Below are 14,067 nucleotides of genomic sequence, written 5' to 3'. Positions count from 1 at the left end.
TTTATTCGTTATTATCACTGCACAATTCGTATTCTATAATTTATTTAAAGGTACATGGTTGTATTTGTTTGAGTTACTATTATCATTCCATTTCCTTTAAATTGCTTAAATTTATTGAGTCCGTTACTAAAAATATATTAAAATGCTTAGAAGAGCTAATTGGTCTACTGTCCTGTGTGTTTAAAATCACTTGTTGTCTTAAATTTTGTTTTAATTGTCTATAATTTTTTTTTATTATTATTTATTTTGAGTTATTCTCTTCTTCTATTTCGTTTTCTCTCGTTCTTCTAATGCCTAAAGCTTTTTTGCTTTTATTGCTCTATCTTCCTTGGTTCCTTGGTTAGTTCTAAACAAAGGAGAAACATGTGCGAACAAGATGTTCAAAAAAAAATACAGTCGAATTGAGAACCTCCTCCTTTTTTGGAAGTCGGTTAAATACTCCAAAAACTATTTTAGTTCGTAGTTATTATTATTTCGAACGGTGTTCTGCATGATTCTATAACATAGCTTTCATTATAATAAACCTAGCAATTTCTTCACATCATCTACTCTTAAATATAACAAAGATTAAAAGAACCCAAGAATTACAATTTTAATAGACTCGAAGTGATAATAAAAAAACGTAATGTTTGAAATATATTATAAAAATTAGAACAACATAGGAATAACATATACGATACCTTAATTATGTAATCACGTATAAAAAAACTATAACAATAAAAGTCAGTCCAGTAGATAAAGCTCATCCTAGTAATCATATCCTTCAATCACACCTGTTCCGTATCAGACGTATAGTTGGTCTTCTGTGGTCTCTGTGATCTTTTCTTTGCTGAAACTGCCAATAAACGGCTACATTTATGTACGAGTGAAGTATAATACTATACCCTTTTTACACGCTTTTTATTAGTTTCACCTGTATATTTGTATGTTTGTAACGGACTCCTTGGGACTTCACTTTGACCCACTTCAAACGTTCAGATTTCATTTAAACTTAGTAGACTTGTCGAGGACCGATGACAATACACTAATTTGATAAGATTATTCCTTTTTAGTTGGGTATAATTATAAAATATATATAATAATTATAAAAGCGTAACTTTTTCGTTTTTTTCTTAAACTATTGTTTATTCCGTAAAATATTTGCAATCGTTGTAAAAATATGTTTGCCATTATATAGACGCAGTTCTGTAAAATTTTTACTAAGGTAGGGAACAACGCCTGTGTTTAAAAAGAGTTTATATTTTTAAAGACTGTGGACTTGCTCCTACTATTGTAGTAGTGTTATAAAATGTAGTCTTGAACTATTGTAGAGATCTTCTGCCTCCAGGCCAGCCTGCCAAACTAAGCAAGATTTTACAGCAATAGCAAAGCATCCATTCGTCATTAGAAATATGATATGACGACATTAGACCTAAAAATCATGAACAAAGCATGAAGTATCTAAGTTGGCACAGTACAAGGTGTAATAATTCCAGGTAAATTTGGTTGGTCTTTTCTGACTTTTCTTTATCGCCATTATCATAATTTCAGCCTATCACAGTCCACTACTGGATAGGAAAACCTTCCCAAGTCCATCCAGCCTCACCGGCAATCTTACGTAGATCATCGGTCCAGTGGGCCGGACGTCCCACACTTCATTTCCTCTCCAGGACACGTCTGCTCCAGTGGCCATCGATCCTGCGATACAGGTGACCAGCCCACCGCCACTTCAACTTACTAATTCTGTGGGCTATGTTGGTTACTTTCGTTCTCTCGCGAAGTCTCGTTTCAAATCCTATCTTTGAGAGAGACCTCAAGCATAGCTCATTATATTGCATGTTGAGCGACTTTAAGCTTGTAAACTAGTCTTCTCGTCAGTGTCAAGTCTCAGCAACGTATGTTAAAAAAGGCAGGACGCCTTGCTCGAAGACTTTTGTCTTCGAGAATTGCGGAATATTCGCATCTTTTCTTATTTAGTTTCTAAATGAATAAAAGCTTTTGGACATTGGACATGGTTTTTTATCTTTTCCTTCCTCCCTAACAAAAGCGTCATCGGTTCCACTGGTAGGAAATTGCTTCATTCTGCGTATAAAAGAAGGGTCGAGGCTTAATCCACTATACTACTAAACAGCGGGTTAGCGGATAACTTTCCTCCTACGAGTAAAGATTGCTAACAAGAGTCAACGATAACTAATCGGTACTGATAGCTTTACGCGCTAGTTGAATAAACTATAAGGATAGATACCTACACCAGAAACAATATATCAACAAATACAAATATTTGCCCAGGAGGAATCGACCGTGACTGCTGATATTTCAGGCGTTTAGACGCATGAATGGAACCGATCTCGAAATTGTTTCTTTTTGTATTACCTATTTAAATTTGGTTAGATATCGAAATTTCTGTATTACCTCATAATATTTTTTTTAAGTTTCATTATTAAATTGTTTAATTTGGGTTAGGCTAGAGAGTAGGTTACGAAAGCTCCTGGGTTGAACCGGGGATTATGTCGGCAACACACTTGCAATGCCTCTGTCGTTGCAGACGTCAATAAGCTGCAGTAAACGCTTGTCATCGGGTGAGGCGTACGCTTGTTTGCTGACCTAATGATATATAAAAAAAAAAAATTTCAAATAATTACCAGTTTGGTATACTTTGGAATAGATATGTCGTAAAGTAGACACCTATAATAGTCATCATGTTTTCACTGTTGAGCAAAAAACTTCAGGGTATGACTAAGTATATAAAGAACAAAATAATAAATACGAAAGTCCGACACGCTATCGCTAGTTACATTACTTTTTTTTATAAATAGCAAAATTCCGTCAAAAACCTTTATATTGTTGGTTTTTATAGTTAATGTTACAAATATTTACAATAAAAGTCTACCGAGTTCAATTCCCTTTAAAGGCGGATATTTGTATTAATATAAAATATGTTTCAAGGTCTGGATGTTGTGTAAGTCTCCCCAGTCTTTTTCCTATAATTTGATATATAAAGCTGTCAGTCTCTGTCGTTGTTACGAACAACAATTATAATGATTGTTAAGGTGGTTTCCCAGAGGTCTACTTGAATTGTGAATTTTAATGTAAATTGTGTCAGAATTGATAACAGTGATATTCACAAATAAACCATTGAGGACACAATACAGTTTTTAATTGGTAGTTTTGATAATATAGCTAACAGTGCAGAAATATAAAATAGTTCTATAGGGCACAGCAGGTCCTGCTTAAAATATTGAGCAGCCCCACTAAGGTAGTACCTTGTTGGAGCTGCAGAGCTCCGGAGGGAAATTGAGGATAGGGTTGGCAGCGCGCTTGCGTGTGTGTATGTGTATGGCTCTTCCTGACAGGCCTCGGGCCTGTCCTCGGCTTGTCACAATACTTATATCAATCTAAAGTTTGCTACAATACTTCATAACAATAAATTAATTTTTCATGTAAATGATTGTGCTATACAAGATTTAGCTTATTTTAGTCTAGTAACATATAAATAGAGTTGCACAATAGCAACAAGAGCACTCAGAAAGTTCTATCATCGTAAATCGTAGAATGAAGCTCTTCATCTCAAGACGGAGCAGAATGTCGCAAGGCTATGCTGTGAGATGACTAGCTAAGTTTACATCAAAATATAAATTACTGGTACTACAGTGAAGCAAAAAAAAAAAACAAGTAGACATTTCAAAAAAAAGATGGACAGAACGAGTATTGAATTTTGCTATAATTTTTTTTTTCACCGTTCGTCCTTCCGTCGTTAATGTAATACTATCCTGACCCTTGATATATTATTATACTAACCTTGAAAGATTGTGTAACAGTAATCCTATCGATTTCAGAAATATCGCGCCAATTTCTTAGTGTAATTAGTTAGATATGCCCTAAAAAAACATGTAATTTACAAAATTTAAATATACACTCTCCGATTTACATACAACGCCTTAACATACTCGTAAAATAGTTCCTTATTTTAGTAACACACTATAACATGATTTTACCCTAAATAAAAATTAAATGATATTTGTCGGTAAGATTTGCTTCATTTATAATGGAAATAAAAAAGAATAACAAAATGCACGATCTACTTTATTTCATTTACAGGTACCTATAGCTTTAGGTACCTATAGCTTTATGTTTATTTGCTCTTTCAGCTAGTAAAAGACATTTAAAAAAAATATTTTTTTTTAATAATAAGCATTATATTATTTTTATAACTAGGCTTTTAATAACAAGTTGGTTTCTAATAAATGAGTTGTGGTACTGTCACGGTATAGTATTAGATTCATTTTAGAATAGACCGACAACATTTTGTATTGACCCATTGAACCGTGAAACTAACACGTAAATTTTTCTATAAGAAACATTCACAACCATTTTGAGCATGGCCATGGCTGGCGACGTCTCTATTGTATTTCAACCAAGGAAATTGGTGTTTCATAATCATAACGGAAATAAAATTCGTGCCTTTTGTAAAAAAAATCCTAGATAACATCTATCTAGTAATTTAAAATGAATCACGAAATATACAGCAAAGTATAGATTTTTTACATTAAGATAAATTTTATATAAAAATGATTTTAGCCTACGTAATTTTTAGAGTAAAAAATAGGAAATATCAATCTTTACTAACATAATATTTATAAATAAATTTAAAAACGACACAAATATATGCGGAATACGGATATTCTTGAAGTCCAGCAATTTACGTACCTACTAGGTTTCATTACAGTCCGCTTACTAATTTTGCGTGAAGAGGTAGGTAACAAATATCCATAGTCGATGCTTGGATCCCAATGTCACAAACTTTCGCATTAATTATAGGTTAGTAGTTAGGATATAAAAAGAAATATGAACATTTCGTTACATTGTCGTTATAGCGTAGGTATATAATAAAGACGAAAAATAAATATGCAAAGACGCAAAATATTTATTTAAACGATAAGTAAATGTACTTTTTTGATAGGATATCGTTATAATATTAAACGTTCATATTATCCAACGGTAGTTTCCCAGGACGTTTGCCCATCCAAACCAGTGATGATGGATTGCTCGAAAAAAAAATATTAATCTTATATTTTTAATTTGTATTCTAATATTTACGCGAATTTCACTCGTTATAATGAAACAATTTTTTCGAAATTTAACGCGGTTTATTAAGTTTTTTTTTTTTTAGATTTCCGACGCTTCGGATACCTTGCTAGTGTATTAGGCACTTATACTGTCCTCCCGTGGCCATGGTTGTTGTAAAGTATCCAAAACGCTGGGAATCTAAAAAAAGTTATATTTTTAATTCAATACCTAATTCGTTTTTCAGTAGTAACGATATTTCTGATCACATTTATTATTTTGAAATAATATTCAACGAATTACTAAATTTACAACACTAACCAATTGATATACCCATAATCCTACACATACTAATGGTTGATGGGTTGGTCTAATAAAAAGTATATCTACCTAAGGCGCATTATCCATAAAAAGTAACATAAATAAACTCATGATTCGTGACTGAACTTACGCAAAAAGTTATTGTAAGTAGATATGAAAAGGAGTTTTTTTTTTTGTATAGATTCCCCATTATAAGCCTTTTTTTTAATCATCATCTCATCGCAAAATTGGCGTGTAATAAACTTTGAAGAAAGAATATCTTTATGATAGTGTCATTTTACATGGAGGTAACTGTAATAGTTACTGTAACAAGATGTCCAAATAAAAATAATTATTGGCTTGGCTATCCTAAATAAAGCAAGTGACTGACTAATAATAGCATATTTGTAAATATTTATGGTAAATATCGAGTAACAACAATGCAGAGACACAAAAGTTTTACTTTGAGTTATATGAATCTGGAGCAGCCCGACTGAGGAAGTACCTTGACCTTACAGAAGATCACAGCTAAATAATACTGCTTTCAAGCAGTGCTGTGTTTCTGTGGTGAGTAATGTGACCAGAGCACGGGGGGAGGGAGTCGGTAACGCGCTTGCGATGCTTCTGGTTTTGGAGGCGTCTACACACTACGGTACTGGAGCTACGGGCTGCCATCCGTCCCGGTTTCTCCGGATTTGTCCTAGTTTGGAAGACGGGGAGCGTTCGGGCAGGGTTTAAATTGTAGCCCAGGTTGCACTCGGACTACAATAAAATTCCGCGTTTCCGATCAGATCCCGTTCCCATAATTTATGTAAATAAAAGCTATAGCAGATAACTGCAATACAAACTTTGGGGGAATAGAACAACAAGGAGTCAACGATGTCTTCTATAAGCTAAAACAAAATCTGAACTCTAACCTGGTTGCTGTTGGTTGCTCTGCACACGTTATTAACAACGCCATAGATCATGGATGTGACTTACTGCCAGTGGACGCTGAGACTATCATCTTGAAAATTTACAATTATTTTTCTATATACACAGTTCTAACCGAATCCATCAAAAAGTTCCGGGAGACAGCTGATGTCGAATACAAACAGCTTCTATTATGTCATTCCAAAACTTGGTGGCTTAGTCTGTTTCCTGCAATAGAAAGACTTCTTTAAAACAAACACGACGAGAACATAAGAAGAAGAGTTCAAAAACTGTACTCTGAGTTTCTATAATGAAATAAAAATGTACATTGAAGATTGCAATCAGCCTCTTCAACAATTTAATAAATTTGACTGGATGATTTTGGCGATTATAAATAAAAAGACTCAATGGGCTGTTATCGAAGATACTGTTGCATTTTTTAAAGACAAGAATATACCAATTGACGACACGAAATTGATAGATGAGTGGGTGAATTTAAAATATTTTTGCCAAAATCTCAGCGCAGAAGATAAGCTTTTAAATGCTAATCAACGGTGGTTACAATTCCTTAGAACATCAAATGTCCATTTATATTCAGAATTATTAAAAATAGCTCAATATTTTTTTCGAAAGAATATTTTCTCTCATGACGCAACAGTGGACAAAGAAAAGAATGCATTGAATCCTGGAAAAGTCTCGTTACTACCTACTTAAAATTAAATCCAATCGGCGTTCATCGATTTATTAGACGTTGTCACGTCAAAAAGCAAAATTACTCACTTTTCGTCACAAGAACGATTAAACACACTATTTCATGCAACATAAATGTGTTTGCTCGCAAACGAAAAAAAACCGACTTCAATTACATCGAGAAGTAATAGGTACAACGTAAGTAGACGAAAAAAAAAAAATAACAAACGCACTAGTCTTCACTACGATTTTCGAAGGTTTCCCTCGATTTCTCTGAGATTCCATCATCAGATCCTGCTTTCCTTATCATGGTACTACACTGGAGATATTTCCTTTCCAACAAAAAAAAAAAAAAAAAGAATTATCAAAATCGGTTCATAAACGACGAAGTTATCCCCGAACATACTTACGTAAAAAATATATATGCATACAGTCGAATTGAGTTACCTCCTCCTTTTTCGAAGTCGGTTAAAAAGAGGCCCTAAAATTAAAGTCAAGTACGGAGTAAAATATATTTTAATTAAGATGTAAGTGAATGAAAAAAGTATTGAAATGTCCGGGGTGTAAGCTCGCAAATCCGGGGAACTTACGCTTCCGGTCCTAGGGGGCAGCAGCCCTACGTTACTGTAATCGTTTACCATCAGGTGAGCCGTATGCTTGTTTGTCGACCTAGTTGTAGCAAAAAATGTAAACAGATTAATTTACAATGTGTACCTGAAAATTAAATATCGTTGGGATGGCATGATTGCTTGAAGATATTAGAAGAAACTAAAAGCTTCGTAATAAATATACGAGTATATAAATAATAATAGGATAAAACCTTTCAATGAGACAAAACAGATTAACATAGTGTTTCAGGAATGAGTTGAATAATAAACATTGTCAATGAAGCAAATAATGCTTTCCATATCACGATTTCAGAAGACATAATTATGTCATCTCAACTTCATAACAATGAAATATCAATCAATTTTCTTTCATGACGGCTTGGTTTCCCTTCTTGTGACAGTTTTTCCAATGTTATCTGCTTTAATTTTTTTTTTTGTAAAATATATAACTATAAGCAGTTCCCGTAACTGATACGAATTACAACAATATCAACTTTTTCTGATCTTGGAATCGACCTGAGAACCAGTTGGTCTTATGACAAACTAAATAATCGGTTAGCTAACTTTTCAGTGGTCATTAGTGACTCGTTCAAGTATAAGCTATCGGTATGAAATATTATTTTCGACCTATATGAAGTATGACAATAGTCATTCACACCTGCCTGAATATACCCAAAAAAATCATAAAAATCGATCGAGCCATTTCACAGCAGTGCTACACCAAAGCCGTCACACGAGATTTTTATATTTTACATGTAATTTAACTGCTGTAAAATATTTATTCAAATAATGCTTCTACCATGTCTCGGAGTTTCGATTTACAGATTTTTTTCGTGTTAGGTAAATTTTTCGCCAGATATAAAACCCTATTACAATAAAGTCGTACCTAAATTAAAAAGAAACATCAACATTACGGTCAACATAAAACCTTAGATTATTACAAATTTACTCATCCAGCATTCATCAATACTTACATATTTTAATTGATAAATATTTATCTTTAAGTTTTGACAAATAATAAATAATCAAAAACTTGAAAATAAGAATTACGTTAATATGTAAAATATATTAATTAGAAAATACGCTCAAATTTTCCTTATCGATAAACTTGTAATTGATACTTACACGTTTACATGTGCAAGTAAATTACATTTGTTACAAAATAAATATCGCTTATTTCATTAGAGTCGCATTTGATATTGACTCTCGCTATCTCAGACGGCGACGGTAGCTGCGAATATTTGTTGGGTGTAGTTCGTAAATATCTAACGTAACATCGATAGTGATATATGATTGTATAATAAATAAAAGATTGGTACATTGACCGGATTAACATTGAAACGGATTACGTTAAGTGGAAGACATGGCCACACTCAGTATACCTACTTTTATTGTTTATTAAATTTATTGATTCGTGTCTTTCCATTAGTGTCAATAATTTATTTATGTATGAGAAATTATTACTATTAGTTGATAGATACTAATTATTACAGTTTATTTTTAATACTTTAGTTTGGTATATATTTGTATTTAATAAATTGGGCAAAAGTTGTTATTTTTTTGTTTGGGTGTGCTTCGTCCTATTTAACTGAGGTTATTCTCTTATTTTAAATGGTACCTATTAAGTTTAAGTTATAATTATACTACGAGTACTATTATGGTTTATAGAAACAATACTACTGGAATATTTGAATTGTAAAATAAGCCAAAATAGTATAAATTTCCCAAAAAATTGTTATAATGACAAATACCTCTAACACCTATTTTACTTGTTTTATTAAAAAAAAGTTGCACAAAACAGTTGAACTAAATTTAATGGAAAATTTTAGGTTGTTAATTAAACTGGACTTTTTTGTATAAGACGAGTTACTTATAAATATAAAATGGTATATAAAAAGAGATTTAATCACGTGTGACCGTAACCTTACTTTCATGTCTTAGTGTTATTGATGTTTTTTATAAATTTCTATTTGTTATTTTTTATTATAACTTTGACCTTGAATTGATAATATATTTTTAACAGTCATGGGCAGGACGATACACGTTTTAATGATTGTAATATAATAATCTACATAACATTATCTTTAGATATATTATGTTAGTAAGTATCGTCTTTTACTGGTATCAAATTAGATTTACACATTGAAAATTATATTTAAAATTCTGATTCTGACCTAAATATGTTGATATAGAATATCTAACATGTAAGAGTTTTTTTTTTCAGTGATTTAGTTTGACAGCTTTATATAATTTGGTCATTGTACAGCACTTGTCATTGTACCTTTTTTATACTACTAGGAGTACTAGGTCGGCAAACGAGTGTACGGCTTACCTGATGTTAAGCGATTACTAAAGATTGATGTGTGTTGTATTGTATTTAATACCAGGCGATCCGGTAAATGCGTTAAGTACCCAATTCACAAAATTAACAGAAAAAGTAGTTTGCCGCTTCTGGCGCAAATTTCAAGCAAATAAATAAAACGTAACATTTGACTTGATGAAGCAAAAAATAGTAGTTCGATAAATAGGTAGTTTTTATCTATTTATTCTCTTCGTAATATAGGTACCTATGTAGAGATTTAACAACACTAACAGTAGATATTTGGCGTGGAGTAGTATAAGCGGTATTTGGGATACGAATGGGTGGATATTTTTTTTTTTATCAGAGGCTTTATTATATTATAATATTTGATCAAAATTATGTAATTTATCAAAAATATTTGTTTGTCTAAATTAAAAACATACAGTTAAAAAAATTCAAACGATTAAATATTTCAGTCCACTATTCCTACTATGGAAATAAGGTAAGGACTACTGTCATAATTTTAGAAACGCACAACGAAACGTGCGAAGCGTTCATACTACGACTGCATCTAGCTTATGTGAGAAGGAAATAATTTTATTTTCAATTCACTATTTGCCAGTTACAAACTAATGGTAATCAATTTAAACGGTGATCTGTTAGCTTATATAATTGTTTTCCACTATTTCTTTTGTTGACTAGGATACTCGTAAGCTAAAGGGCACATCGCTGAATATCAAAAAGCGCTTGTCATCTATACGAATAAATAAAATCGAAGTGTCTATATAACACTTTTTACAATTTTGACAGCAGCGTCTTCGGTGCGACAAAGCCAGCCCTGCGGTCACCAACCCGTCTGCCCAGCGTGGTGACTTTGGGCAAAACACATGAGTTCACGCCATTTTTAGCGCGAACTTGTGGAGACCTATGTCTAGCAGTGGACTGTATTAGGCTGAGGTGATGATGATGAGCGACAATTTTAGTCTGTCTGTCTGTCTGTTTGTTCCAGCTAATCTCTGAAACGGCTGGACTGATTTTAACGGGACTTTCACTGGCAGATAGCTGATGTAATAAAGAGTAACTTAGGCTACTTTTATTTTAGATTTTTTTATTTTATAAAAACTGCGAACTAAACAATAACTATTTTGGTAAATATCACGCGGACGAAGTCGCGGTCACAATTAGCACTAAAATAAAATATGAAACGAGGCAGTTTATAATTAGTAGATATCTGCTAAGACCGGTTATAAAAAAATTATACAGTCAAACTCATTTGTGTTGAAAGTTTGTATGGAAAGTCGGTCGTTTTTTAAGTAACAAACATGAAAATTAATTTTTGGTATATAGGCCTTTTTCTACATATCGATGGCTCCTAAGTATACTGAGTCAACTAACAACTTTTGATAATTTAATTTTTTAAGATATTAATAACATTTACTTCATTTCCTATCTACCTATGTAACAAAAAAATAAAGTTATTAAAAGTAGAGTTGACTCAGTATACTTAGGAGCCATCGATATAGGAGAAGGGTTTGAAGCTTAATCTACCACGGTGCTCCACTGTGAGTTGGCGGATATATTCCCTACGATTAGTAACGATCGCTATCAGATACGAGTATAACAACCGGGACCGACTGCTTAACGTAATCAGACCGAAAAAATATATTTGTACAAATACAAATATTCATCCCGAAAGGGAATCGAACTCGCAATCGCCAGTATAACGACGAGCTAATGATTACAAAAGAATAAACATGTATTACATCGTTTGTGCAAATTATAGCTTTACAGGAATTAAATTGGGGGATGAAACTTAGTATGGAAGTTCGTCATTTTTTATTTTAGAAGTATGAAACTTTGTTTTCAGCCTACCGATAAAAAGTAAGTAAACACGTGTTATATAATAGAGAATGTACAATCTGAATTTCTCGATATTTGACTTTACAGAAATAGAATGAGTAGTTACTAATGAAATAAATTGTTCGAACTGTTTAAGTACTCATTTGTTAATAGTATAAACCCATTTAGTAATACATGTTAATCGAGACTATTACATAATGAGCCTTAAATATTCAATAAGTAAAGCCAAAAACCCTAGTACCTACATATAACTAGCTGGAACCGAGGTATCACCCGCGTTGATTTGAAAATAAAAAAAATAGCCTTCCTCTTCTTAAACCATAACTAAGTTTCCGTTTTAAATTGTTTAAATTTTTTAGTTGTAGATGCCGGTAATTTTTGCCGGTAAAGTAATTATCTAAAAAATGATATATAATTTATGTGGAATAATTGTGAGGTTTCCCTGAAAAGGGAGGCAAATATCTTAACCTTAACGTATTAAAATGTATATGACGAACTAACATTGTTAAGGTTTACATTTCATTTATTACAAACAGTACGAGGAAGTAAACAATTGCATTCTGAGACATTTATTATCAAATTTAAATGATAATTTATTATTTGTTTATAATAAATATGTAACATGGGTAAGCATTAAAACAAATACGAAAGTTAATCTATATATACAAATGAATGTTTGTCTGTATGTCTGTATAGAATTGTAAACTTTGCATTTGATCATGTCATAATCTTCAGTAAAAGTTGTGCATGAGCTCACAGGGGCAGGGCTGCAGGCTGCAGACAGCAGCTGCAGGGGTTCTGAGTTAGTATGACCGAAAAATCAACAAAAAAATAACGTAATAACGCGCGCCGGATACAGCTAGCTATACATATATTAATAATTACACGATAGTCGTGTAATTATTGTGACTATGGGCAAAACATATGAGTTCACCCCATTTTTGGCGCAAACTGGTGGAGGCCTATGTCCAGCAGTGGACTGCGATAAGCTGATGTGTGTGTGTTTTTTCCAGAGGTATGGAAAACCTCCTCTGGCGTCAACCTCCTTTTCCCCCACGGAAACACCGCTAGGCATTACTTCGTGGAGGGATGCTCTAGCTACTGTTCTTCCGTCGTGCAAAATACGTGAGTTTACTCCATTTTTGGCGCGAATTTGTGGAGGGCTATGTCCAGCAGTGGACTGTAATAGGCTGAAATGATTATGATTCCGTCATGCTAATGTCACGGGTTTTGTTTTCCGACCGCTTTCTTTCCATCAAGCACTGGCAATTCTTAAAGCATTCAGCCGATATACTTGTGCAATTTTTTTTTCGTGCTTCCTGTATTTTAAGCGCATCGGCTCAGATGGGGATTCCGTAGGTGAGTACAGAGGTTATTACAGACCTGAGTAACGCTCTCCTTCTCTGCATCGGGCCTCCTATGTTGGGCATCAGCCTTGGTAATGTCGATTAAATTCTTCGAAATGCTTTGCAACGACCACAACGGCCACATCATCTGCATATGCCACGAGTTTGACTTCTTCTGGGAGTTGTAGTTTTTATAATCCATCATACATGATATTCCTCCGCTGGTAACAAGAGGGATGGTGCATTTTTTGCCCATAGAAACGGCACATTGATTCAACGGAGATATGCTGCCAGCATTCTTGTCACCGTTCCACGTGGACATAGTTTTTATACCATAACTATCTGTAAATATTTAGTTGCTAACTTTTGAATTGTAAATATGTGTACCTATAATTTTGTAAAATTTCGAAATGTAAAAATTAATTATTTAGTCAACAAATATTACATCCATCATACAAAGTTAGATCTGTGCGAACCCATGTTTTTATAATTTCTGTTCAGTGCAGAAATACTAACAACATAAGAGTGTAAACGGAAAACAAATGGTTACCTACCTAAAAAATATATGGGCTACTTTGGTCATACTTTACTTTTTGTTTTCCATTGTTTTTATTTCAACTACTTATAAAAAAGAGTAGTTGGTTGTTCTTCGAATAGAAAGTTCTTGAGTGCAGAACTATATTGTCGTCCTTTTATATCATTCCCGGATATATTATTAATACTCGAATTGAAGTAATGGCCGCGGGGCGGTACGTAAACACCTCTTTATCAGTAACGGTATTGAACCGGCCTCTAAGACACCAGTGAACGTCGGGTGAAAGTCTCAGACGCATTCTTCCCATCGACTCACTAAGTTGTCAGCCGTCTGTAACATTTTCGAACCGAGTCGGTATTTCATAAAAGATAATCACGGATAAACAAACAAATTAGCGCGGGTCGCGTAAGCGTGGCCGAATCGTGGCGCGTTATATCAAATCAAGCGAGCCATTCGGATCCGATAGTTGAT

Source organism: Melitaea cinxia, chromosome 3 (genome assembly GCF_905220565.1).
Source record: "Melitaea cinxia chromosome 3, ilMelCinx1.1, whole genome shotgun sequence".
In the NCBI taxonomy this organism is placed as follows: Eukaryota; Metazoa; Arthropoda; class Insecta; order Lepidoptera; family Nymphalidae; genus Melitaea; species Melitaea cinxia.
Note: the sequence above shows the minus strand (reverse complement) of the source record.